We start from the raw sequence: 26,893 nt of genomic DNA, 5'->3' as shown, positions 1-26,893 counted from the left end.
GTGAAGTCATGTAGGGGGTAGGCGGTATCAAGAAATGACAGGTTACCCTCGTGCGCAAAGTCTCGGAGATGGAAGAGAGACTCACGAGTTAGTGGTGTAAGAGGGGCAGCAGCTAGCAGAGGATCCAAGGCCAGGGGGGGTGCCCCGGGCACGTCCGAGGCGCGGACGAGCGCAGACGAGCTTGCCTTAAGCGCGCCTTCGGCGCGCAATCGTCGCGCCCGCTGCGCTCGTCCGCTGCGCTTCCGGTTAGTACTCATGTTTTATAGTGTGCGAAAGTAGCGAGGAGGGGGGGCATGTCCAACCGAGGTGGGCGTGTCCCTCGAGCTGGAGAATGGCGGCAAGACGCGAGATCAGGGCAGAGACAGCAAGTAGTCTGCTTCCCAGCGCTGACTAAGGTAATGCCAGGATTGTGCAAATTAGGCTTTTAAAAACACAATAACAGTTTTGACAAGAATTACAAAGATTAAAAAGGTTGCTCCCGGCTAGTTCGCCTCAGGAGTATTCACACTCCCAGGGCATTGGTGTATCTAAGGCCTGCCCGGGGCTGAAGCATGTATTATGCCACCCCAGGCTTGGCCTAACAAATCTGACACAACTGGCTGATCACTCAGCTGGGGTAAGTTGGTGTAACCACCTCTTACTTAGGTGTAGTATACCTATACCTAACCTTAAATGGGACACCTGGTAACCTATAAGTCACTCCTATGGCAGGCCTTAACAATCCTGAAGGCAGAGTGCTTGGTTCCATGTGAGATGGTGCTCTGGCATGAGCTGAGCCTGTCTGCAGTGGTCGGAACAACTTCCTTCTACTGCTTCCAGATATCGTCATACCATATACTCTTAAGTGCATTATGAACCTCGCGGTTAAATGCTAACTTTGGTTTGGCTTTATCAAAACATGTCGAGTAAGGTGTCATACGAATTGGAATACTAACCCCTCGCCACTTCTGGCGACGGGGTTAGCATTCCACCCTTCTAGAGGGACACGACATGTACAGTACCTGAAACCCGGGTAAAATCAGACATAGCCTCAGCTCCACAAAATGGATGCTGCCACCACAGACACAAGTCTGCCCTCCTGCTGCTGGGAGTCCTTCCAGCTTGGGAGGTGTGGACAAAGGGTTTCCTGCCAGGGGAGGTGCGTGCACCACCCCAGACAGGATTTTGTGTATTGGTCAGGTAGGGCTTGAAAGAAACCAGACATGCCTGTGGCTCACAAGGAGCCTCGGGGCATATGCCAGTTCAAACCGGTCCTGGGGCACGCCAGTCCCGGGCCTGGGGCGAGCTGGACAAAGGATTGGGGGTGTAACCACCCCCCTTCCTGGTCCCACCCTTAGGGAGGGACCTAGCAGGTAGTCCAGCCCCTAGAATCCGCTTAAAGGTAGGAGCTGTGTCCTAAGACTTCAGACATCCTGGAATCAACTTGAAACTAAGAAGAAGACGGGAACTTCGACGCTCTGCCGCACAGAGGACTGAAGCCAATCTCCCCTGTGGTCAGGGAGTGACCACCTTGCTAACGCAAGCACCATCCAGCGAATCAACGTCTGCTTTGCCGCCGCCGGAGCCCGAGCCCAGAGACTGACAAGACCTGGACCTCCAGACCTCTCACCGCCCGATCCACAGTCCCTGAAAAGAGGAGACCCGTGGAGGCACCGAGACACGTGGAGCCAGCCATCTTGGAACGACTACGACAAGCTGACAAGTGCAACAACCGAGGCTCCCTCCAAGTTGTGCTTTGGGATCTGAGAAGCCCAACCCTCGAGCAGCATCTGCACGGGGCCCTTCTGCATTTTGCCACTCGACGCGCCTAACCGGTTGCTGGCCCGCTGGCTAGTGGCCATCTTGGCGACGAACTCTACGAAATACACCGCTGGTCTGGTTGCTCCAGACTGGCCCTTGCTCCCCTCCAAAGGAGCAGCTCCTCTGACCTTGCTGGTCAGAGCCATCAGCTTATTTCCTTTCCTACAACAATTGCTTTTGCCAAGGCTTGTTTGCTTCGATCAAGTCGCCGACACCGCCGACAGCGAGAGCCTGCATGGGACAGCTCGTGACTCGACTCCTGGACGTCGTCGACCTTCAGGGACCACGTGGCTGCAGAGACAAGCTACACCTTCCTTCCTGTTTGCACCCGACATCGCCTGGTACCCACCTGGTGCCACGCTGGTCACTGGCTAGTGACTGTGAACACTGTCCCCTCTGCTTACAGGTCTTCAACATCTCCGATCCACTCTTGGATCCACTGCATCTCCTCCGGGCCGGTCGCCTGCAGCATCTTTGTCTTCAGGCCCCACGGAACAGATAGAAGAAACCCGACGCACTTCGAGGCCTATGCACCCGCTTCCTGTGGGTGAGGTAAAGCTGGCACTCCTGTGCCCAAGTGTAGTATTACATCTCGAGTGCCTGTGTTCCAAATCTTGAGTTCCTAGCCCATCCGGAAGATCCTCTTTGCAGTAACTTTGTACTTTTTACGCACCCATTAAAACCTATGGGAGCACGCGTGTGACTATTTGCTCTGCACACGCAACCCGTGGACCTCCTGGTCACTAACTGAAGTTAGCTCCTTGTAGGCCCAGCGATTCTAGAGGCCCTAGGCCTTTTCCCTTTTCTGTTCGTGGTACTTATACCACTATTTTAGTATATGGTTCGAGTGGCCACCAGGGCCTATCCATATAAAGTGCAACTTCTGTGTATTCTGTGATAATCTTGTTTGACGATTTGTGCTCCTGTGCTCATAAAGAGACTAGGGGTTACTTTGAGAAATAAATACATATATATTTTGAATATATATCTGTGTGATGTCCTTTCATTGGTATAAAAGGGGGTTGCATTTGGTAAAACAGCTGGCTTAACACGCATCACGAGTTTAGCCTCAAAGACTGCTTAGCCTACGCTACCACTAGGGCAGCTAGTCCGAAAAGGTTGACTTACAACCACACCATAAGGGTTGCTTGGCATGGTACAAGGTGGTCACTTTAACTAGTGAACATCATATACCAGGCCAACTTCTCACATTGGTGAGCAGCGGTTGGATTTGAGCTTGCTGTGTTTTACCATGGTAATCTCTTGGTTACCAATTGAAAGATCACATAGGTACCTGTAGGTACATATAAAACAAGATTAGATATACTTAAGTTCTACTGAACTTAGTTGTTGTAGAGCAAAGGGAGTAGCACACCCTGACTACAACTACTAGATAGGTTTAGTAGGTAAACCCAAGTGTAGGTAGATTGCAACACATCCACCCACACTTAAGAGCAATGGCTGGGGCAGAGGGGTCCACTGTACCCATCTCTGTTGAGAGTGACCCCCAGAGGGCACCATCCATCTTTGCTACCCTTAATCAGAATGAGCTCAGGCATTTGGCAACTCTTAGAGGCCTTAAACAGCCCAAGAACCCTACCTCTGCTGAGCTCAGAGAACTCTTGCAGAATGATGAAAATCAAAGAGAGCTCAAGAAAGCCTCCCAGTTAGCCCCCTTAGGGACAGGAACAGGAGGCCCCCTTCTGAAGATGCCACTGAGGTACCCCTTTCCAATAGCCATCCCTTAGATGAACACCATACTACAGAGGAGGAAAGTGATGGGGATACAGATGTGAGTGGGGATGAAGGGAGAACTAGCCCAGTGCCAAGTGTTATACTTGGCTCAGCTAAACCAAGGCTATTGGGGACTGACAGTGGGTTTACCCCATTGGATCTCCCCAGTGGACTTAACCCAGGGCTTGGGAGGCAAAGGAATCACTCAGGCGAATCCAATGCTTCCCATGGCTCTAGAGGCTCTCAAGGTCACTCCAGGAGAAGGATGACCACCCCTCAGAGGAGGGAACATGAGGCCAAGATGCAAGAAGCCCAGCTGAGGATCAGGAAGCAGGAGCTAGAAGTAGCCCTGATGGAAGAGAAACTGAGCAAGGCTAGGCAGCATAGAGAGAGTGGGTCTATACCCACTGGTGGCAGCAATGTCCCTAGGGACAAAGATAGGGTCTTTGACAATAGGAACCTGTCCAAGATTGTGCCCCCCTACAAAAGTGGGGATGACATCCACAAATGGATGACTGCTCTTGAGAGAGCCTGCAAAGTGCAGCAGGTTCCTGAAGACCAGTGGGCAGCAATCTTATGGCTCTCCTTTGAGGGGAGAGGCAGAGATAGACTCCTCACTGTTAGAGAAGAGGATGTCAGAAATTACAGAGTCCTGAAGAGTGTCCTAGTTGATGGGTTAGGCTTAACCACTGAACAGTACAGGTTAATGTTCAGAGACACCCAGAAGACACAGACTCAGGACTGGTCTGAATATGTGGAATGTGCCACTAAGGCTTTGGAGGGTTGGTTGCTGGGAAGTAAGGTATCTGATTATACAGGATTGTACAATTTGATGATGAGAGAGCAGATTTTAAGTAATTGTCAAAACCAGCTTCTCCATCAACACCTGGTAGACTCGGATTTGACCTCTGGCCCTGCCGCGCCTCTCAGGACCGGATTTCTGAGGCTTTTCGTAATAGTTAATTCTGCCTCTTTTTCCACCGGGGCAAGAATTTCAGGGTATCTAGGCTTTACGTATGGCTTTATTGTGATTCCCCAGTTTTTAAAGGTTTCAGCCTCAGCATATATTTTTTGTGAGATTGCCAAGGTTGTCCAAGTTGCTTTTGGTTTTTCTCTTCCTGTGTGCTCATCGACTACATATTCAATGGATACCAGGTCTGAGCTTTTTACTTCTGCCAAAGAGGTGACATGAGATAGCAGTCGTAGGATATTACCCCTATTCAGTATGTCATGTCTTCCTTGCGAGCAGTAGTTCGGGTTGAACCAAACGACGCCTGTTGTATGTCCTTGTTCGCTTGTCTGCTCGCTCTCTGTTTTTAGTTGGCTGGATCGCATATCCTCTACTAGTCTTTTTACAGTTGTTTTCATTTGGCAAGAATTAGGTGCAGTGATTCTTAGCTCTCGGCCAGGTGTTTGGCTTCGTACCAGAGACTCAGCGATTCTTTGTTCATTTGACAGTCCTCCCTCTTTTTTGCGGGGGCTGAGTCGCATGTCCTCTACTAGTCGTATTGCATTTGTATTCGCCTGATTTGCGTTGAGTGCAGTTACTCTTAGGTCACGACTAATAGTATGCTTGTTCAATGCTAGTTGCCCGGCCGGGTGGCACTTTTCGCCGGGCCTGGAGATGTAGCGTGTAAAATCCGCTGACCATATATTAGATGTTGTTTCTTCTTCTCTCTTCGTGGGCGGTACTTCTTGGGTTATTATCAGTGAATTACTTGCTGCCTGCCCTATGCCTGTCTCTGCCTTTTCTGATCCTTGATTATTCCCAGGCTTCGCACCCCAAGTGTGTTCTTGGTTTTTTATTTGCTGTAAGTTGGGGCCGTGCTGTCTGCCACTTTTTTGTGCCTGATTCGCGCTGGATTCAAGGAAAATATTGCGAGCTTCACCGGTTTGGGGATGTAAATTTTGTGTTCCTGTTTCAAGCTCTTTTTGTATGCGAATCCCAGGTGGTTCCGTGATTTTTGTTTTGGGCTTAATATAACACCCCGTCTTATAAGGAGTTTTTGCCTTAGTGGGAGTCTCAGATGTACTGATGGCTTCCTCAATTTCCGGTGGGCACAAGGCATGCTCGGATTGAGCTGCGCCTTGTTCCATAGTTGGAACATTCCCAAAGAGGTGCATAAAGCCTTTACGTTGAGAGACAATTTTGTGTTTCCTGCCTTTGCGTTTTTTTGCTCGTCTTTGTTTGGCGTTCGTTTTTGGGCTTGCTTTTTCTTCCTCAGAGTTTGCAGAGAGTGGAATTTCTGTTGTTCCGGATTCCCAGATCCCTGTACATATTGGGATTATAGATGAAGGTGCTCTTAATTTGCAATTGCCTTGTCTGTTGCTCACCGGCGTTTCTTTAATCCTTGAGTTGTTTGTGTCAGCCACAAAGGAGCTGTTACGAGGGTTGCATTGTTTGCACTTGGAAGGCTTTCTAAGCTGTGTGCACAGATTGCTCAATATTGTCGGTAAAGTTGCCAATTTGTCAATGATTGGGCCGCATCCGCACCCTTCTTTAGTATTCCCAAATCCTTGATTCGGCTGAGCCAGTTTGTTTTGAAGAAGCGTGTTTAGCGTGCCCAACTTCCCGTCAATGGCAACCACAAATACAGCCAGTGTGACAAGTAGCGTCAATTGAGTGTCCATTTTATCCGATTGATAGTTGAGGGCTTCTAGTAAGAGTTGTATTGTTTTAAGCAGACTGCACCAGGCATTTTCGTGCTTTGGGATTTCATCATGATTGTCAGAAATTGTGGGGCTTTTTTGACCCATCTTTGCCACGACGTCGAAGTTCCTGATGTATGTCATAAACTCTGAGTCTGATATTTTGGAGGCCAAGCCATTAATATTCCATGAGCATGTTCTTAATGAGTTGTGTGCGGCCTCCCCTGGCTTGAGGCCGGTTTGTCATTTTTTGACCCATCTTTGGTGCCTCCTCATCCGTCACTGGATGTTCATGTGAGATGTCGCTTATTGTGATAGGCGTATTCAGCATTTTGATGATTGACTTGCTTTTGCCTTTGTCTTGAGTATATGCAGCTAGTAGATCTTCCCACTCTTCCTTTCCCAGGAATGAGGATATTTCTATTGCCTCAAGTGGCGAAGTTGATGACCTATCTGTGCAGGCCATGTTCTTCCCAGGCCTTGACATGCTATCATGATCCATTACTTGTTCAATTTGAGTTAGGTTTTGATTTCTCAGAATTGGATCATTTATTTCCCAGCGCTCCTTTTTGGTATTTACATTTGCGTAGTTGTAGTTACTGGGATGCTTAATTTGTTCTTTGTTTTTTGCTATACAGTTCATAGAACCGTTGGCTTCGTCTCCAGTACCAAATGTATTGCCCTCGCAAGAGGTTTCATTGGGATAAGTGCGGGGGTCTGTGAAGCTTTTGTGGAGTATATTTGTTGGCTGATCTTTTTTATTGCTGTTAGTTGCCCTATGCACTTGGATCAGATTTGCTTCTAAGAGAATTTTTGTTCCTGGCTGAAACCCTTTGGTTATCGCGCCCCTTGTGATGCAGCTTTTATCGCGCTGAGGGGTTGATGTCACTTGTAATGGCCTAGCCGTAGGGCAGGGGCTTCCGTTGCTGTTATTGACTGGCTGTAAGCCAGAGTGCTGCGCGGGCTGAGTAGGCTGAGATGGTTCGATGGGTTGCTGTAAACCTAGAGATTCATTGGTGTTTGAGAGTAGTGTGTCCGCCGCATTTTAAAAAAAATGAAACTTTGTGTAGATTTTCGGTTGGAGCAATGCAAGACTGGTTTTTGTTCTGCTGCTCTTTTTTTCCTGTGTCAGTTGCTCGCTACGCGGGCTATTAGAATTGATGTTTGTTAAGTCAATTAATGAGCCTTCCTTCTGGGTTGTTTGCCTGGATTTAGTCAGTGGCTTTTCTCTTATTCCATCAAGCTCTTTCTGCGATGTTTTACATTTCTTCGTGCGTTTGTTTGCCCCCCCTTTGTTCGTGGGGCAACCGCGAATACGCCCTGATCTCATATCACCAGGGCTGTCCGGCCGTCTGAAACGTGTCAAAAGATGCCCAAAAACAAACAGCCAGGGGAATGTGGTATTAGTTGATGCTTTCCTACACCACCTCAGAGGACCGAGCAGTTTGAATGGTGCTTAGCAGTTAGCTTGACAAATACCCCTCAGTGGTATCAGTGGTATCAGACCACCTATCTATAACCAGGGCTGCTAGTGCCTTAGTTCGCTGCTCCTCTCTGCTCCTCCTGCTCTAGTTTGCCCCCTCTGCCGATTTTTTACATATTCATCAACTCGCTTCCAATGACTGAGCGCGAGGGTAGAGGCGAAGACCCACTTTGCTGCTCAAATGAGAAAGTTTCGCTGCGCTGCGCTCCCCCCTTTGTGCTCACCGTAAGTACAGTTTCACCGCTGTGCCTCCTCCATCTCCAGGCTCTGGTACTCAATCGCAGGTGGCAGCGCAGGGGGAAGAGGGCCGATATTTGAAGTTCCCAAGGCTTGGGGAGCCTAAAGCCTGGGGGGTTCGTGGGTTGCTTGCAGCGAGAACGGCGGAAACGGTTTTTGCCTGCGGTTTCGCTGTGGTTTTCTGGCGATCACGGGGGGCAGCTCACTAGTGCCCTCCGCCACTGGTGAAAAGGTCGAGTGCAGGCTGGGCCCCTACACCCCGTTTTGCGGCTGATGTGTGGCTGTAGAGGCGGCTTACGATGGCGGCTATAGCTGATTGGTTTGTCTGTGGCTGTAACTGCTTAGTGGCCGCTTAATGCAAGTGCTGTTGCTGGTTCTACGGGGCGATGGTGCTACAGCTCTAAGCAGCAGTGATTCACAGCAGCTAGCGGTATCGGTAGCGGTAACGGCGATTGTGGCGCCGCTTCAACTCCGCTCTACTCTGCACCGCTCTCTCTCTCGCTCCTCCGGCGTGCTGCAAAACGTGGACTGGATTCCACACCAAGGAGCAAGCAGGGAGGGTCTAATCGTGCCCTCTATGTTCCAAGAAAGAACCGTGGGCGCCTTCGGTTCCAGAGTAGCGTGCTACTTGTTGTAAAGCTCTTCAGTGCCTTGTCAGGGTTAGTAAGCGCTATATAAGTAAGTACAATTACAATATCTCTTCTACGTCTCCACAGTTTCCCTCAGCTTGACCCCCGCTGCTGTCCTCCAGTGATCCTGCCGCAAGCAGCAGGAGAAGAGGCACCAGGTAGGGGCGGCGGCGTGGAGTTGCGGGTCTCAGGCGGGCGGTCGAGTCTCTTGATAAGAGTGATTTAACTAATTTGTGCATCTTGGGTTCTTCCCGGTGTGGAGGCCAGTGTTTCTTAAGATATTGCAGTAGCGCAGCATGAACCATATACAATGTGTTTGGTGCCCCCGTTTCCTGTATGAAATTATCGTGGTCCATCAGGGTCTCCGAGCTAAAGAGTGCCCCTACTGTACTCACCCTTGCATCTAGCCATGGTCCGAGTTTGTGTTTCATGAGTCTACTGTTCAAAAGTGGTATCCCCCACTAACAGGATGTTACAAGTGTAAGGGCTGCAACTAGACGTGTATTTCAGAGCTTTCTCCCAGCATGTCATTGTGGCATGCAATGAAGGTGGTACTGTCATGGGGATTTTACATTGTGGCAATAACATTACGTGCAGCTGTCCTTGTTCAATGTTTCTGTTAGTGAAGCCCTGCCATCCAGTAGGACAGCCACTGCAGTTGGCTCGCATAATAAGAGGCCCGGAAGTCCGCCCAGGCCCCCTCCCCTCGTGTTTATTTGTAATATCTTAAGGCTCACTCTGCGACGACCCGTACCCCAAATCAGGTCTGTTAGTATGGTTTTGAGGGTATTAAAAAGGATTGGGGGTACTATCATTTGCAAATTGGTAAAATAATAAAGGAGCCGTGGTAGCACCACCCTCTTAGACACTGCCACTCGACCCATTGACTAGAGAGGTAACGTGGTCCAGGAAGCCACCTGTGAGCGTATTCCCCTGATGGCCTTGTTTAGATTTCCTTCCAGCTTGTCCGCTTGGGAGTGATATACATTGATACCCAGATATTTAAACATGTGCTGCACTATGGGTAGGGAGAGCAACCCGAGATTAATTCTGTCAGTGCATGGTTGGGCTTGAAAAAAAGAAGACGGTTGATTTTGATTCATTTATGGCTAAGCCAGAGATCCGTCCAAAGTCGGCGAATATTCCCGGTATCGGGTCTAGGCCCCCAGAAGATCCCTCGCATAAATAATTATATCATCTGCATATGCGGAGATCAGATGCGTGGTTGTGCCTATTGGTATCCCACATTGTATGGCGTCCTGCCGCAGACGGAGAGCCAACGACTCCAGCGCTAGTATGAACAAGAGTGGGGACAGGGGGCAGCCTTGTCTTGTTGGGGTATCATAGATTAAGGGCAGCCATCTAATTAAAAAACTATGAAAAACATACTTGTGCTCAATGCGCCCTCTGGCTCCCCCCGGCAGCAGGAATGTGGGTTCTCACACTTTTTTCGCCTGAGAAACGGTGACTAGGAGATGCCTTACTTAAACAAGCAGCCCCACGCTCAGCACATATAGACTTTCCTGACATTTCTGCGGCCACCCATAGGAATTAAGCCCTCATATCTTGCCTCATAACTCAGTGGTGGGCAGGGTGCACGCACATCGATTAACCACTACAAGTCTTAACATTTTATGCCCGAACAGGCTAAATTCATAATGGCAATTTTCATGAGCTAAAGAAATAAATGAGGGTCTACCCACCTCACCCCTCCACATGGACAAAGACAGAGGACTAACAGACACAGCACAACAAGACTCAAAGGACCGAGCCAGATCTACCCCTCACAGAAACAGAAAGAGGACTAGACGAAGTTGTAATGCTTGGACAGAGGAATTTGCCGTGTTAGTTTGGATGCATGGAAAGAGTGATAGGTCTAATCACTCCCTCACGAGACAAGCAAGCGGCCATCTTGGAATGACTGATACATCAGCAAACACTCCAGAGCATAATCACTGATCAGTCAGTCCCCAGAACCACTATTCCCTTAATGCGGTGTTGTAATAAATACTGAGGCTTATTATTTCTTATACTCACCAAATAGATCCCCTCCCACTTTAACTCTCTAACTATCTGACCCTCCCACCCCCCCTTGCAATCCAAAAACACACATTATGGAACCCAAGGGCCAACACACCTACTCCATCAAATACCCTCCTACCCTCTCAAAAAAGGCGGCCAAAGGCTTCAAACATAACCTCCTAAAAGCACACCCCGAAATTCCAATCTCTGACCCCTACTTCTCAAATAGCACAGGACACATAACGAATGACATTATATTCTACACCAAAAGGAGAGCACAATGGCGGAAAGCCTTTCTCACTCTATTCTCAACTGCACCCACTAAGAAAACTGCACACGGCATTACACTATCTATCATTCCCTCTCCGTTCTACAACGCAACTGCCACAATTACCATTTACCATAACGGGATCATCCTCATGCAGGCATCAGACCATAACCTTAATATATTAGACAATATCTTCCCAATCATCAAAGCGAAGGTTACAAGACCCTATACCGCCTCTCCCAACCCTCTGAATGTCTCATTACCCATTCCCCCCTCTAGACATTCTCCCTCGGTATCCCATTGCACAAACACACCCACCACAGGTCCAACTATCACCCCTCTGAATAACAGACATCTGCATTATACCGACTCCCCCCTAGCTCCACCACTATTTCTACTACACCCACCTCGCCTCACACCCATTTCGCCTCATCCATAGCCTTCCCACACACACCCGCCCTTCCTCATACAGCCCACACCTATACATCCTCACACCCCCGCCCCACTATCCCCCTTCCCAGTGATTTCCACCCCACAACAATTCCACACAAAGAATCGGACACCCCACTCTCCACCACTCCCTTCCCCATGGGACCACCACCCTTCGAACCAACACACATCATACCCCGGGACTCTACACAAGCTACTACATCTCCTCACTTAACAACAGTCCAAGCCATCAACATGACAAGCCCTACACCTGACCCCAGACTAGACGACATACTATTATCCCTACAACAAATAAAAGATGACATACAAACTCTTCATGACCTGATCCGGCAACAACCCAAGCCCCAAGTGAAACCCATTCAGCAGGCTTGCGCTAGTCCCTCGCCTCAGGGACCCCCCAAATGGAAAACAGTACCTTACCCCAATGCATCATCCCGGCCGAACAGGGAAAAGAATACCTCATCACCAAGTGATCTTACTTCTCTACTTCACTCCTACGAACCTCCATCCCTACCATGTGGACCTGTGCACTTAGAGAACACACAGACACGGTCCTTAATCCAACCCATCCATCCCAATGCCTCCAGACTGAAAAGACACACTCCCAGAGGTACTGTTGAAAGCAACCTCACAAGAGTACCCATCTCCCACGACCAGAACACCACCCCGACCAAGGCCCAGATAAAATGTATCCTACTAAACTGTAGATCCGCAGCACGTCATGCCACTGATATAGCTGACCTCATTATAACCAATGAACCCAACCTTATAATTTTAACGGAAACTTAGCTAACTGAATCATCCACGCCCATTTTAGACATACTAGTTCCCCCAAACTACTACATCACAAGACTAGATACACCAGATAGGACAGGTGGTGGTATTGCCTGCATTCATAGGAACAACCTCTCTGTGAGACGCTCAAACACCCCGGTGTTCTCGTCCTGTGAATACCTTTGCCTACACATCACGAGAATAACAAGCCAATATGCTCACTACACTCTATCTACCATCCTCCTGGTAACAACCTCACCTTCATCGAACACATGATGGATATTTTAGCGACAAATGTCGGACAACAGAATACACAGATCTTCCTGGGGGACTTCAACCTCCACTGGAACAATCCTGACGACCCAGAGGTCAATAGCCTCAAAGTTTTCCTATCCGACCTCAATTTGTCCCAAATCTGTGACAGCCCCACCCACGGATCTAGTAATTTCCAAAGCAGACTCTACCCAGCTAGAATCGATTCTCCCTTGCGACCGGTCTGACCACTACATTATCACTTTCCATATCAAGGAAGTAGTTAAACTACTCTCTGTCCAACCCACGAGAACGAAAATCTGGAAGAGGAACCTAGAAAACCTCAATCCAGCCGATCTTGCATCCGCTAGTCACATCCTCACGCCCCCACCGGATGGATCAAAGGATGTACAGGATATGACCAATCACTACTTCCACTCTATGAACAGGGTACTTGACACCTTTAGCCCCCCTACAATTAAAAAGAGTCACCAAAAAGAACTCAAACCCCTGGTATGATGGTAGACTAAATGAAGACAGAAGAGCACTGAGAGCGATTGAAAGACAACGGAGAGCCGCCCCGTCCACTGCCCGCCTCAAATTACTACGAAGCACCAGAAATGCCTACTACAGAAGGATTAGACGCTCAAAAGCTGATTTCATAGGTGTACAACTAGACCAAGCCAAGAATCGCCCCAAAACATTGTTCGAAATAATCAATACTCATTCTAAGGGTGGCCCCCACTCCCCCCAAGCCAATCCAGATACAATCCCCAACTGTGAGGATCTTGCCTCCTTTTTCACAACAAAGACTGATAAATTAAAGACAGACTTACTTAATGATCTATTATCCATTACCGATACACACTCAATCCCCTCACGGTCCACCCCAAGAACCCCGCTTAACTGCCCCACAATACTCAACCTCAAGAACAAGGCCTCCTGGACAACCTTCAACCTCTACAGTGTAGAAACTATCCTAAACACGCTCACTACTCTGAATCCTTCCAATCATTTCACAGACCCCCTCCCCGCATCCCACTTAAAGACCTTCATGCCATTGCTAGTGCCCCTATGGACTAGAATCATAAATTCCTCTCTCATGCAAGGAACCATCCCTGACATCCTCAAAGCTGGTCAGGTAACCCCCATCCTTAAGAAAGTATCAGCGGACCCATCAGACCTAAATAACTATCGCCCAATATCCAATATCTCAACCTTGGTCAAACTACTCGAAAAATGTGTCCACAGGCAGCTTAGTAAGCACAGACTACTTCAACCTGCTCGACCAGTTCCAATCAGGCTTTCGATCAGGGCACAGTACTGAATCAGCAATGACCCACATAATTGATGACGCATTACAAATACTGGATCAAAACAAAGCATGTTTGCTAATCCTACTTGACCTCTCCTCAGCCTTCGACACAGTCAAACATGACAATCTACTTGACCTCCTGAAGCATAGAATGGGGCTATCTGGAACAGTGTTAAACTGGTTCACTTCCTTCCTCCAAAACAGAACACAACGATTCAAGATCAACCAATCTTTATCCAACCCCACCTCAGTCACCTTGGGAGTACCCCAGGGCTCTTCCCTCTCCCCGACACTCTTCAATCTGTTTATGGAACCACTCACAGAGCTTCTCAACTTCGAAAATATCCAATATCACATGTACGCAGACGACACACAACTCTACATTAAGGTCCAATCTCTTGAAGACATCAAGTCCCTTAACTCAACGCTCCAATAGACACATACCTGGCTAGCTAAGAACCACTTAAAACTAAACACACTAAAAACAGAGCTCCCCCCAGCCAAACAAATATCATCCGTGAGTGGATGAAGCCCCTAACTGCACTCGACGGTCAACTTCTCATCATTGATTCCACTAAATCTCTAGGAATAACCCTGGGTAATAAGCTAAACATGCAGAAGCACATCAGCACTGCAACAAAAGGAGCACATTTTCAGATTAACACACTGAGAAAATTGAAACCCTTCATACCCGCAAATGACTTCAAACAGGCGGTTCAATCTCTAGTAATTCCCAGAGTTGACTATGGGAGCGTCGCTCTTTGAGGTCTTCCCAAATCAAAGACAGCTCCTCTCAGAGCATCAATCAATACAGCCGCCAGACTCGTTACAGGCACCAAAAGAAACTGCCACATTTCCCCTGACCTTCATGCCTTCAACTGGCTACCTTTTGAGGCCAGAATCCAGTTAAAACTCGCCTGTGTGACTCATAAGGCACAACATCACAAAACCCTGAGGTACCTAGCAGAGAAACTGGTACTTTCAGGTGGTAACAGGTCTACCAGGAGTTCTAACAAATTTTTACTTAAACCGCGACATTTCTCCAAGAAAAAAACGTACAATCGGGCCATTCTCAGGAATGGCCCGCAGGATATGGAATGCCTTACCCCCGGAAACGAGACTCAATCCATCTACGGCTTCTTTAAAAAAAGAAGTTAAATCGATTCTCATGTCCAAATTCACTTGAACTTATCCTATACACCCCTGTAGTTATGTACCAATCTCTGTATTCTGTATACTGTATTCACATAATTCTTTGTATTTATATGTACATGTCTTTCATTTTCGTATGTTTGCTATGTAAAGCGCTCTGATACCCGCAAGGGTCTTGTTCGCGCTATACAAAACCGTCAAAATAAATACAAATATAGTCGGGGAAGCCCAAATTTTGCAATTGCCTTAAACATATAATCCCAGGATAGAGTGTCAAACGCCTTTCTCAGGTCTAGTGCAATACACCTAGCATGGTGGAATCTCTCTAGGTCTGATGCCATTATATGGTGTAACCTTCTTATATTTAATAATGTGCTGCGGGCTGGTAGAAAACCACACTGGTCATTATGTATTAAACTGTTAAGTAAGGTTGTAATCTATTCGCCAAAATTGTACACAATATTTTGTACTCGGTTGCCAATAACGATAATGTATGGTAACCAGACATGTCCTGCATATCCCTCCCTGGTTTTGGCAGTGATACTATTGAGGCTTGCGCCATGGTACAGGGGAGGTGGTCCAGTTCCAGTGCATCGTTGTAAAGTTCCTCCAGTTGAGGCAGCAGAATCTCCGAGTAAGTACCGAAGAATTTCACCAGCAAGCCATCTAGACCCGGCGCTTTATTACGGAGGATATCCGTTAATAGCTGCCTTTATTTTGGCCCTGGTGACAGGGCCCGCCAAGGCATCTTCCATGTCCGCAGGTGCTTGTGGGTAAGGTAACGTTTCAAGAAATATGTCTATTAGGGCTTCGTCCAGAACCGGCGGCTTGTTATACAGTGTTTCATAGTATGAGCTGAAGGCCTCATTAATATCATGTTGCGTGTACTCCACGCCACCCCTGGGCGTGATGATCTGGCTGATGACAGTGGCCGGTGGATCATCCCTGATAATCTTAGCCAACAGTGCCCCCGATTTATCTTCCTCTGAGTGTTTTGTCTGGGTGTATGCCCTGTGATCGATTATTTTGAGGGTTTCCAATAGCTCTGCATGTTGTATGCCTGCCTCCTGTAATGCAGCCTGTTTGGTGGGGTCTATTGCCGCTTCTTGTTCAAGCCCTCCCATGGTGTCCTGAACCTGTTTTAGGTTCTGGTGTACCTCCTGCCTTGCTCCCACCGTGTCGCTGATCGCCGTCCCTCTAATTACTGCCTTTAATGCATGCCATACAATCAGAATTGTGGATGCAGTGTTTCTATATTCAGAGAAGTAATTGGTGAGTGTATTTAACAGCGTACTGCGGAACACTGTGTCCCCCAATAGTTGGGCCAAGAGCTTCCACATGGGCACCTGGGTGGGTATTCTGCCCCAAATAAGGGAAATCTCCAGTGGGTTGTGATCTGAGAACGTTTTTGGTAAATGTGTGGTGTGAGTGACCTGATCTGCTATGGAGACAGAGCATACGATTCTATCAATCCTGGAATACAACTGGTGCATCGGGGAGTAAAAGGAGTATTCTTTGGTCATTTGATTGTGTTGTCTCCACATATCACAGAGGGACCACCCCTCCACCCAACAACGTAGCGCTGCCGCTTGTTTACTAGCGAACGTTCCATGGAGAGGCGGATGTGACCGGTCAAACCCAATATCCATGACCGCATTACAATCTCCCCCCAAGATCCATGGATATGACTCCCAGCCTGGCAGTATTGTGTTTAGTCCCAAGATATATTTGTTCTGATCAAAATTTGGAGCGTATATAGACCCCAACACTATGGGCGCTCCATCCATTGTGCCACGTAAAAATATGTATCTGCCCTGAGCAGCTATCCTCTTATCTAGCATTACGAACAGGACGCCGTATCTAACTCATATTGTCACTCCCCTAGCAAAGGCCGAGTAATTAGTAAAGATCTGAACCCTCCATTTCTTTTGCATCTTCGCAGCTTCCGTGTCCATCAGATGTGATTTCTGAAGAAAGACAATGTGTGCCTGCCGTTGCAGTAATTGTGCGTGTACCCTGTGTTGTTTTTGCACTGAGCCCAGGCCACAGACATTCCATGTGATTAAGTTATACTTGTCTAGCTTGTGCATTGCTTGTTAAATGCGGTGTAGTCATCTGGATCGGGGGATACCAACCCCAAACAAGACATGTTAACTGTTGCCTGCCAGAGCCCGTAAATTTGCATTTAAATGTTAATACAAGGCCCTGTTTGGGAACTAAACAAAGCCGTACCAAAAACAAAACACATTGAACTTTGATATAGTAAATGTGAGAAGTTGGCCTGATATATGATGTCACTAATTCTAGTGTACACCTTGTATCAGTCCAAACAACCCTTATGGTGATTGGTTGTAAAGTCAACCTTATAGACCAGCTATCCTAGTGGTAGCATGGACAAGAGCAGTCTTAGGCTAAACTCTGTATGGCATGTGAAGCCAGCTGTTATACCATTTGTAATCCCTTGAATACCAAATGAAAGGACACCACAACAGATATATATAAAAATAGAATGTTTTTATTCTAGTCAAAATACCCTCAGCACTCTTTATGAGATTTGAGGTAAGTACAACACAGTCTTATTTAAGCATACATTAAGTCACACAGGTAAGTAATACAGTTAGGCCCTAGGGGCCACGCAAACCATATACTAAGTAAGTGGTATAAGAACCACTGTCACGAACACAGGATAGGCCTAGGCCTAGAGAATCACTGGGGCTACACTATACTACCAAAGGTTAGGAAGTGGGAGGTCCACGGGATTCAGGTGCTGAGTAGAAACACTCACGCGTAATGCGTAAAAGTCGATATAGTAGTAATTAGAAATTAAGGGCCTCATGTAGGTAGCCAAATACCGGTCGGTAACGGCCGATTTTCGGTAATTATACCGTTACCGACCGGTATTTTGGCTTTTGGTATGTAGGGGGAGAATTTCTGTATTCGGAATTTACCGAATCGGTAAAATTACCGATTCGGTAATTTTACCGCTTCGGTAAATTCCGAATACAGAAATCAGATGTAGGGGGACTGTGTGGTGTGTGTGGGGATTCGTTATTTACCACCAACTAATAGTTGGTGGTAAATGACGAATATGTGTGTAAATGCATTATTTTGCCCGTAGATGTGTGCAATGTGGCAGACACACATGCCCTCAGGGCATGTATGTGTGCCACATGTGCACACATGGCCGAATCAGGGGTGCAACAGGGTGTCAATGTGACACCCTGCCACCCTTGCATGTGCTCCCCCATTACCGAATCGGTATTTACCGATTCGGTAATGAGGCATACCTTCCCATCAATGGGAAGGTATGCCTCATTACCGAATCGGTAAATACCGATTCGGTAATTACCGAATTATTCCGAATCGGTAATATTTACCGACCCATTACCTACATAGCATTTACCACTTCATAAATACTGAATCGGTATGATTCGGTATTTATGAAGTGGTAAATGCAAGTCCACCTACATAAGGCCCTAAGAGTTTAAGGACACTTCTGAGGTAGCTAGGAGTTCGAGACTTGGAAACTAGACCCTAGGATAGTCAATACCCTTGTGAGTACCGGAGTACTCAAGTTACCTAGCCCACGGGCTGCGGGTGCATAGGTGTGAACTTGCGTCGGGTTTCGCCGTTGACTCCTATGGATGCCTGAAGGAAAGTTGCTGACAGGCAGTCAGTGAAGAGTGTCCGGTGGATCCCAAGGATGGGATCAAGAAGGAAGGATACCTGCAAGCAGAAGGGTCAGAGTCTAGGTCACCAGCCAGGAGCCGGGAAGGGACCAGGAAGGAACCAGGCAATGTCGTGAAGATGCAGGTGAAGAGGTGAAGCTTGTCGCAGCAGCCACGGGTACCAGGAGGCGTTGAGGACAACCAGGACCAGGAGGCGAGCTGTCCCATGAAGGCTCTTGCTGTTGGTGGCGTCGATGTCGAGTTAGGACCCAACAAGCCTTGGCAAGCGTAACCCATGCAGGATGGAGGACTTGCTTCTGGTGCAGACCAGGAAGGTCTGGGGTGCTTCCCTTTCACAGGGGAGCGAGTGCCAGTCTGGAGGAGCCGGACCAGCAAGGCAAAATCAAAGGTACGTCGTCGCAGAGGTCACTAGCCAACGGGCCAGCAACCGGACAACACGTCGAACAACTCAAGTGCAGAAGGGCCCCACGCAGAACACGTGAAGTGTGGGGAGCTGATCTTCTTTGCAGATGGTGCTCGGGATTGGGGCTTCTCAATTCCCCAAGCACAGCCTCGAGGAAGCCTCAGAAGTTGCACTAGTCAGTTACTAGCCACTTTTCCCAAGTCGCTGGTCCCACATCCCTCGTCGCCTCCACGGATCTCAGCTTTACTGCGGATGTGGATCTGGTTCAGAGGTGTCTGGAAGTCACAGCGCTGGTCAGTCTCTGCAGTCGTCCCACGTAGGATCAGTCGCAAAGCAAGCAGCGTTCGCTGGATGGTGCCTGGTTGCCCAGGGTGGTCACTCCTTGGCCACAAGGGAGATTCTTCAGTCTTCTTCCTGAGGTCGAATGTCGAAGGTCCAGAGTTTCTGTTCAAGTTGCAGATTTCAGGATAATCTAATTCTGCAGGGCTCAGCTACCTACTGGGCTAGTGGGCTGGGCTACCTGCAAGGTCCCTCCTATGGGTGGGACCAGGAAGGGGAGTGGTTACACCCCCTTTCCTTTGTCCAGTTTCACGCCAGAGCTGGGGCTGGAGTGCCCCAGCGCCGGTTTGAACTGGACTATGCATGGAACACCTTGTGTGCCCCAGGCAGTGTCTAGTTTCTTTCATCCCTCCCTGCCCCAATATACTAAGTCCTGTCTGGGGTGGTGCTCGCACCTCCCAAGGCAGGAAACCTATTGTCCAAGCCTCCCTTGCTGGAAGGACTCCCAGCAGCAGGAGGTCAGACTTGTGTCTGTGGCAGCAGCATCCATTTTGTGATGCTGGGGCTCTGGTTAACTTTAACCGGGTAAGTAGGTTTCAACATGTCTTCTCCCTCTAGAAGGGAGGAATAATATCCTCATCGCCAGATGTGGTATGGGGGTATTATTCCAAAGTGTTAGACACCTTACACGACATGTTTTGATAAAGCCAAACCATAGTTACCATAACCGTTTAAGATTATAAGGTACTTTAAGAGTATATGGTAGGCTATATGATAGAACAGCTATAAGGACATGGTTCCGAAAGCTGCAGACAGGCTCAGCTCATGCTAGAGCACCATCTCACATGTTACCAAGCACTCTGCCTCCAGGATTGTTAAGGCCTGCCATAGGAGTGGCTGATAGGTACACGTGTCTATATATAAGGTAGGTATAGGAATACCTGTGGAGTGGTGTGGCTTACTGGTTAGAGGCAGCAGACCCGGAAGCAGAGGACGGCCCGGGACCAGGGTTCAATTCCCGACGCGGCAGGGTCGTGAACCAGGGCCAGCGGACTCGATAATTCTCGCCTCGGTGCCTACTCTAACCAGGGATCACACTCGGCAACTCTGGGCATTAGCTTGCCTCATCTCCACAACGGCCCCCCACATTCGCCGGGGATGCCTGGTTTCACCTTGTAGATACCCAGGAGGGACCATCTCACAGGGATAGCCAGGACGGGTTCCCCGGCGGTTTACAGCGCCACGACGCCTCAGGGCAGCAGTGCGCTTTACAAGACACATTTACATTACATTACAATACTACACCTAAGCAAGGGGTGATTACACAACCTTGCCCCAGCTGAGGATCAGCCAGTTGTGTCATACTGGAAGGCCAGGCCAGGGGTGGCATAATACATGCTGCAGCCCCTGGTAGGCCTAGGGTACACCTATGCCCTGGGTACCTAGGGTACACTATACAGGGGCCAATAAGGTGATCCTTACCAATTGGGTTATGCACCTAAAGTACATAGTATGAATTTAGAGAGAGAACAGCTGGGCTGTGGGTCTGATTAGCAGGCCCACAGCCACATCTAAGTCGAAAACCAGTGAAGCAAAAAATGGTGGTGACCATAGAAAGCAGACCCTACTCTCCTACAGTAAACTCTAGCATTCGCAAGTACGGGACTAGCTTTCACGCTAACCATGTAAAAACAATAACATGTAACAGCTCATCCGAGCCCGAGCTAATACTTTTATCATTATCCTATCACATTTTCAGAGAATAAAAAGGATATACGTGTCCATGAGTTCTCGTGCCGGCGCCATCAGGCCCCATGCCCTGGGTATGTGCTGGAAAATCGATTTTCCCGTTCATGGGCCCAGCAGATCGTCTGCAGTTTGTGGTGTTACTGTGGGAAACAACGTCAAGCTGTTTTCCGAGTTGGTTTGCACTGTGCTGCCCTCTGAAGATTCTGAGTCCTGTCGGATGACCTTGTCTCTGAACATAGTTGCAGCCGCCAGCGCCACGTCCTTGCTTCTCTGCACCTGCTCTTGAATGGGGCCAGGGAGTGACGAGTTACCAGGAGCCTTTGTGTTCCAATGTGAACGTCGGCCTTGTGATCGTTTGGGGCTGTTGGGCGGCATCTGTGTGGTCTGCCCAGATAGTGGGTCCAGATCCATGACTTCAATCCACTCCTCCGCATTTTCCGGACTCTCAAAGAAGTATGTCTTTCGGTCATAAATTATTTTCAGGCGGGCAGAGAACAGCAGTGCATATTTTAAGTTCAGGTCTCGTAGCTTCTTTTTAACTGCTTGATAAGAGGATCTACATCCTTGGACCATCAGTGTGTAGTCAGGATACAGGGAGATCTGGATGTTCTCGAATTGGATCTGGGACCGCTCACGTGCTTTCTAGAGGAGGAGATCTAGATCCCTGTAATTTAGGACCCTGACGATAAGTGGCCTCGGCGGAGCTCCCACCTTCGGTCGCCCAGTAGGGATTCTGGGAGCTTTTTCGATGCAGAAAAAGCCAATAGACCATCAGGAGATACATGTGTGCGGAACCAGCGTTCCATGAAAGCAGTGGCGTCTGACCCCTCGCTTCATTCCGGGAGCCCAATCACGCGTATATTATTCCTTCTGGCTCTGCCCTCCGTGTCTTCAACCCTGTCCAGGAGACCTGTGACTTGCTAATGTAACGTTTGGATTTGCAGCATTTGTTCTTTATGTTGAGGCAGTAGTTCTTCCAGTGCTGAGCTGTTATCTTTTACTGTAGTTGCCAGCTTGGCATGGTCTGCTTTGAGCAGGGAAAAGCCAGTTGTTAATATGCCAAGTTGTTGCTCTAGCCCCCTTCTAGATTCCCGGACCTCGCACAATATCAGGTCCAGTTTGTCCTGGACTTCCGTTTCGTTCGTGGGCGGCACACAGGTAAGTGATTGTTGGTCTGTATTGAGCTCATGTTTATCTGTGGATTGCGAGCTAGTGGCTGGCGCCTCCTGGAGCTTGGCTTTTGGGAGCCCCAGTGTATATCCGTACCAGTCTGCTATCCTGCAATGTAACAGGGCTGTGTGCCTTATGTGAGGGGCACATCATAGCAGGTTCAGTACAGGTGGTGGCAAATCAATATAGCCATCTCCGCTGTAATTGCCCAGGTATGGAACTCACAGTATCGTACGAGCGCCACAACATGAACATGCTATTCGGCGGCGCACCAGGTGTGTATGCTTATAAGGGGCGGGGAGCAGGCTTCCAGTGAGATCCGGTGTCTCCCAGATCTGTTGTCAGGACTACAGCTGGTCACCCAGTGCGTTCCACGTACAGCAAGCAGTCGTTTCTGGGGACCTGCCGCTGGTCTCCACTGTTCAGAAAGTGTGTCCCTCAAGTGTGCCAAGGGGTGGAAGGAAAAGGGGGTATTAGGTAGCTTACGCAAGCGGGCACAATGACCCCCACCCTCCTGCCGCTCTGCCTGTACAGCCTGCAGCACCTCCTATGGCAACTCTACATTGTGTCTGGGGAGCAGCAGACGTTCCCACAAAGATTGAGGCAGCTCTTCCCGTTGTACCCCCGATGCGCTGTCTGCGACACATGTGCCCTCTTCAGCACTGTGTGCACCCGGCCTCAGTTAACGCTACCAGCTATCGCTGCCGCCGCGTAGGCCATAACTAGATCCACGGCGTGTGCACCATCCATCATTTTCTCATCCACATGCCCCCGGGGCCCTCGCTGCTTCTCGTTGAGGAGGGGTGGTGTAGGGAGAGTAGAGACTGGCCACCAGACTCCCCGCACACAGGGTGGGCATCTTATATGTTCTCGGCCGCTCCCACTCCGAAAGGGTATTGTCAGGGCCAGTAACATGCCACTCACCCTTTCTGCAGCGAGGTGGTGTATGATGAGGCCTCCAAGGAGAGCAAGCGCCATGGCCACTCGGCCCGCCAAGACTCAGCGCAGGACTCACCAGGGGTGCGCTGCAGTGTGCGACTGCCACCATGGGCGCTCCGCCTTCAGTATCCTCCGCTTGGGATTCGGAGTCGCCGTCGGCACACTCGGTGATAGGAGTGGCCTCACAAGCGCACCTCCAGTATCAGAGCGCCCGGGGACTCGGGGCGCCACTTCAAGCATGCCGTTGAGCAGTCCAGGAGCTGCAGGGACCCACTCAGCGACACCACAGGACGTCCAGCCGGCTCCCCAGGGCTCAGCGCAGGCAACACAAGACAGCCGCAGCGGTACGCAGCTCTCAGTCTCCACTCCTCCGTAGTGGGCAGCCGGTGGGGAGGGCGCGTTACAATTTTTAACGTGCAGCTTTGGCGCCACAGCCTCCCAGTGCCAGGGCATGTTATTTATTGTTTGTCCTTCACTCTGGTCGCACAGCGTGGCTCGATTGGGCCCAGCACAAGGTGATTAGTCAGGATAACTGTGCCCGGGCCCTGGAACTCTCCTAAGCAGCGGCCGCCATGATCAGCGGTTAGCCACGCCCCCTCCTTATGTATACTAAATACTATTTAAGTTTCCGAATTGTCATTAACTATGACCTTTTTTCAACCTATTGGGGAAAAGCACTAGATTGCAAGACACAGTTTCCAGCTCTGTCCTCCACCCAAGCCAAGTATGGTTTTCAGATGCAATCCATTATACAGTACTAAAATGAAAAAATAACAAATTAATTAGTACTGAATGTGCAAATGTAACCTAAGTTATATTAATAAAACTTTTGTGCACCAAGATGAGAATTCCTTGGGATTTGGGAACAACATCTGCTCATAAGTGGAGTTGAGCTATTTTACATTTGAGCTTATATTTTTGGAAGAAAGACAGATTTTTAAAAGTAAAAAGCAGTTTATCTTAATAATTTGTGTTTACAAAGCCACCAGTGTCAAAAATGTGAATGCCCAATAAAAACGTGAATGCCCAATTCTAGCCCAAGGAACTCAACGGCCCTGGACGTATTTGAGTGAGGCAACAGATGCACACTCTAGGAATACTCACTGTGATAGGAGCGATGAACAACTTATTGTTGATAGTAGAGGTGGGATCAGATCATCCAACACGGTTTGGAAGTGGGTGAGGATGAGCATAACCCAAGGTAAAGGTCTGTGGATGGCATACAGACTCCTATTGAGCCCAAGTGGAGTGTCATCACTCAGGTGGTCCATCGCCATGGTGATGGGCCTGTGCATTGTGTAAGGACTGGCCATTGTGGATGACATAAAGGTACCCTAAGACATATATTGTTATGTGAATATGTGATTTTATGGCAAGACATGGAGGCTAACCGTGTCTGTTCCTTCACTCAGTGCACACTCACTGCAACAATTCAATAAAAGAATTCAGAACACTAAACATTCTAAGAACACATAGAAAAATCTAGAACTTATCATCGTCCTTCTTCGCTTTGCTGCTGCTGAGTTACAGATAAGTAGTGTATTCATTTGCTGGAAGAGTGGTGTTTGGGCTTCCCTGGTACTTTTAAGATCACATTTTCAGATACTTATGGTATGTGATACTATTTGTAAGATTTTGTTGTTTTCCTTTTCCCCCCAGTTCTTTATATTTCTGTGGTAAATGGAAACTCTGGTTTCTTTATAGCACAATCTTCCAATTTTCAAGCTATTAGAGTAGTAGAGACAAATACAACCAGGGGCTGGGTTGCTTCCACCACCCCCCAAACAATTTTCACAGCCAAATTATGTTTGAACAGTGGCACAAACAAACCATCCTTAACAGTTACAAATAGCCAGAGCTTGTTTTTTTTTTTTTAGCGCAGTTGGATTACCTGGCTGAAATATGCATTTTAAGTGGTCATGCCTGAGCCACTCACCTTTATTACATACCTGCAAAGCACAGAGCGATTTTTGTGTACTCCATTTAGGGAAACCGTCTCCAGGGAGCATTGTTGATATTGTACGTGCTTGCCTTATAAACACCTGAAAACGACCTCCACCCAAGAGACCTTTTAACACAGTATGTGTGAATTTTAAAAATGCTGAACTTTTCACTGATCCCTCCAAAAATGCAAATGATTGCGTAAGGGGAAAAAAACTGAAAGTAGAACCAGAGAAGGAGTAGAAAGTGCTGCTAGAGTGGTGCTGCATCCTGGTCTTTCTGTTGTATAGTTTTGATTCTAGATCGCAGTTTCATGCTCCTACAAGATCCTAGGTTTGGACAGTTTGCTCTGGAGTTTCAGGAGTGAAGCAGCTGTTGTCAGGATAAACTCCTGTACTAACGATTGTGCCTACTGGTGTCAATATACCTTACAAAGAGGTCATGCAAACCTAATAGCCCATATCAGACTCAGGTGCAAGTCATTCTTGGGCGGGTGTATCCCGGTGATTGATGTTCACCTCTGTAAAACATTGCTCCAAAGAACTTGTGAACTAATTGAATCCGGATGCCTGCATGACAAACTGAAGGCAGGCCTCTTTAAATGAGTGTCCATACTCTAATTAAAATAATTGAGAAGGTTGATGAATAGGATCAGGAATATCTGAGTCTTCACAAGACCTTATGAGTCTTCATAAAACTGAGTCCAAGCCAATCAAAAAAACCTTCACAACTCATGATCTATAGTAAAAAAAAAAAAACAGAAGGTTTAGACAAAATGAAGATCATTACAGGAGTCAAAAGTTAGGTAGTTAGGGAATTAGCACTAACTCTAATAACATATAATAACACTCTAGAACAGCAAAATAATGCAGGAGAATCAACATAAGGTCACCCACAAATGCACATAAGCAGCCAGAACCAAATATAGTTAAACAACGGTGTTGTGCCCCCAGGACACAGGATATCACCACAGGACACAGCAGGTAGGTTTTTGTAGTTTATTTGTGGGAACAACGAGCCACCGCTCCTCTCACAACAGGCGAGAGGCACCAATTGTCACTAGTAGAATACCCCACACAAGGGTACTATGGCAACATGTGAGAGTTCTAGTAAGAACCTCTAAAAAGCATAACTAAGTACAACAAATTACCTCTTTTTTTTACAAGAAAATACAAAAAAGATGCTGTTAGAACCACTGCTCAGAAGATGAACAACAGCAAGGCAAACAAAGAATAACAAAAGAGGGGGAGGAGCCTAGCGCGCAACCAAGATGGCCGCGTAGGTGCGAGGCTCCCGAGGACCTCCGCGACCTCCTGAATTAATCCTGGCGATATCCTGTCCTTGTTGAGGGGACTGTGTCGGGGAACCCGAGCTAAGGCGCCGCCCGTTTTCTGGGCTCGAATCGGACCCCGAACACCGGTGGGAGCATCGATCTACGGTTGCGGCCTTCTCCTCGCCGGCCCCCCGGATTGGAGTAGTGGGGCGATCCGGGGACAAAGTGAATAACAGCGGCGAGCGGGGCTGGGCGGCTCGCGTACCCCGCACTTTCACTTTCGCTTTTGCGCCCTCCTTGCTTCAAGCGGGGTCGGGCTGCGGAGCGGGGTGCGGTGGTGTGGCCTTGTCCAGGTGCCCGGCTGACCCGCCGGCGGTGGGTTGACCCGCGGCCCGGTGGTCGCCCCCGCCCCCCCCCTGACACCCGTGATTTGGTGTGGCGGCCCGTTTGGAGATCTAGGCACGACGGTGGAAGAGCCAGCATGTCCACCAAACAAGATGGCGACCGGGCGAAGATGAAGACAACTCGCCGTGGCACGGCGCACCAGGCCAATAGTATGGATCGCTACACGCTCCAGAAGGGTTCTCCGGAGACATCGCGGACATCCCCGGTGGGCCCGACGGAGGTACCTGCCCATCCGGCAGATCTGACCCTCCGGGACGTCATGGGCGCCATCGCGGAGATG

The 26,893-nt window shown here is 48.6% G+C and overlaps 1 protein-coding gene across 1 annotated transcript in view; it reads right to left on the bottom strand.

Annotated features, from left to right (window-relative positions):
* FAM194C (family with sequence similarity 149 member C) overlaps window positions 1–24,210 on the bottom strand; it is a 269,174-nt gene extending 244,964 nt beyond the window's left edge. Inside the window, exon 1 of the mRNA XM_085624449.1 lies at window positions 24,099–24,210. The gene's annotated coding sequence lies outside the window, so the exon portion shown is untranslated. The remainder of the gene's footprint in view (window positions 1–24,098) is intronic.
* Between the last annotated feature and the right edge of the window lie 2,683 nt (window positions 24,211–26,893).

The sequence above is a fragment of the Triturus cristatus genome, chromosome 9, assembly GCF_964204655.1.
Source record: "Triturus cristatus chromosome 9, aTriCri1.1, whole genome shotgun sequence".
NCBI classification, from domain to species: Eukaryota; Metazoa; Chordata; class Amphibia; order Caudata; family Salamandridae; genus Triturus; species Triturus cristatus.
This window is presented reverse-complemented; position numbering and strand designations above follow the sequence as displayed.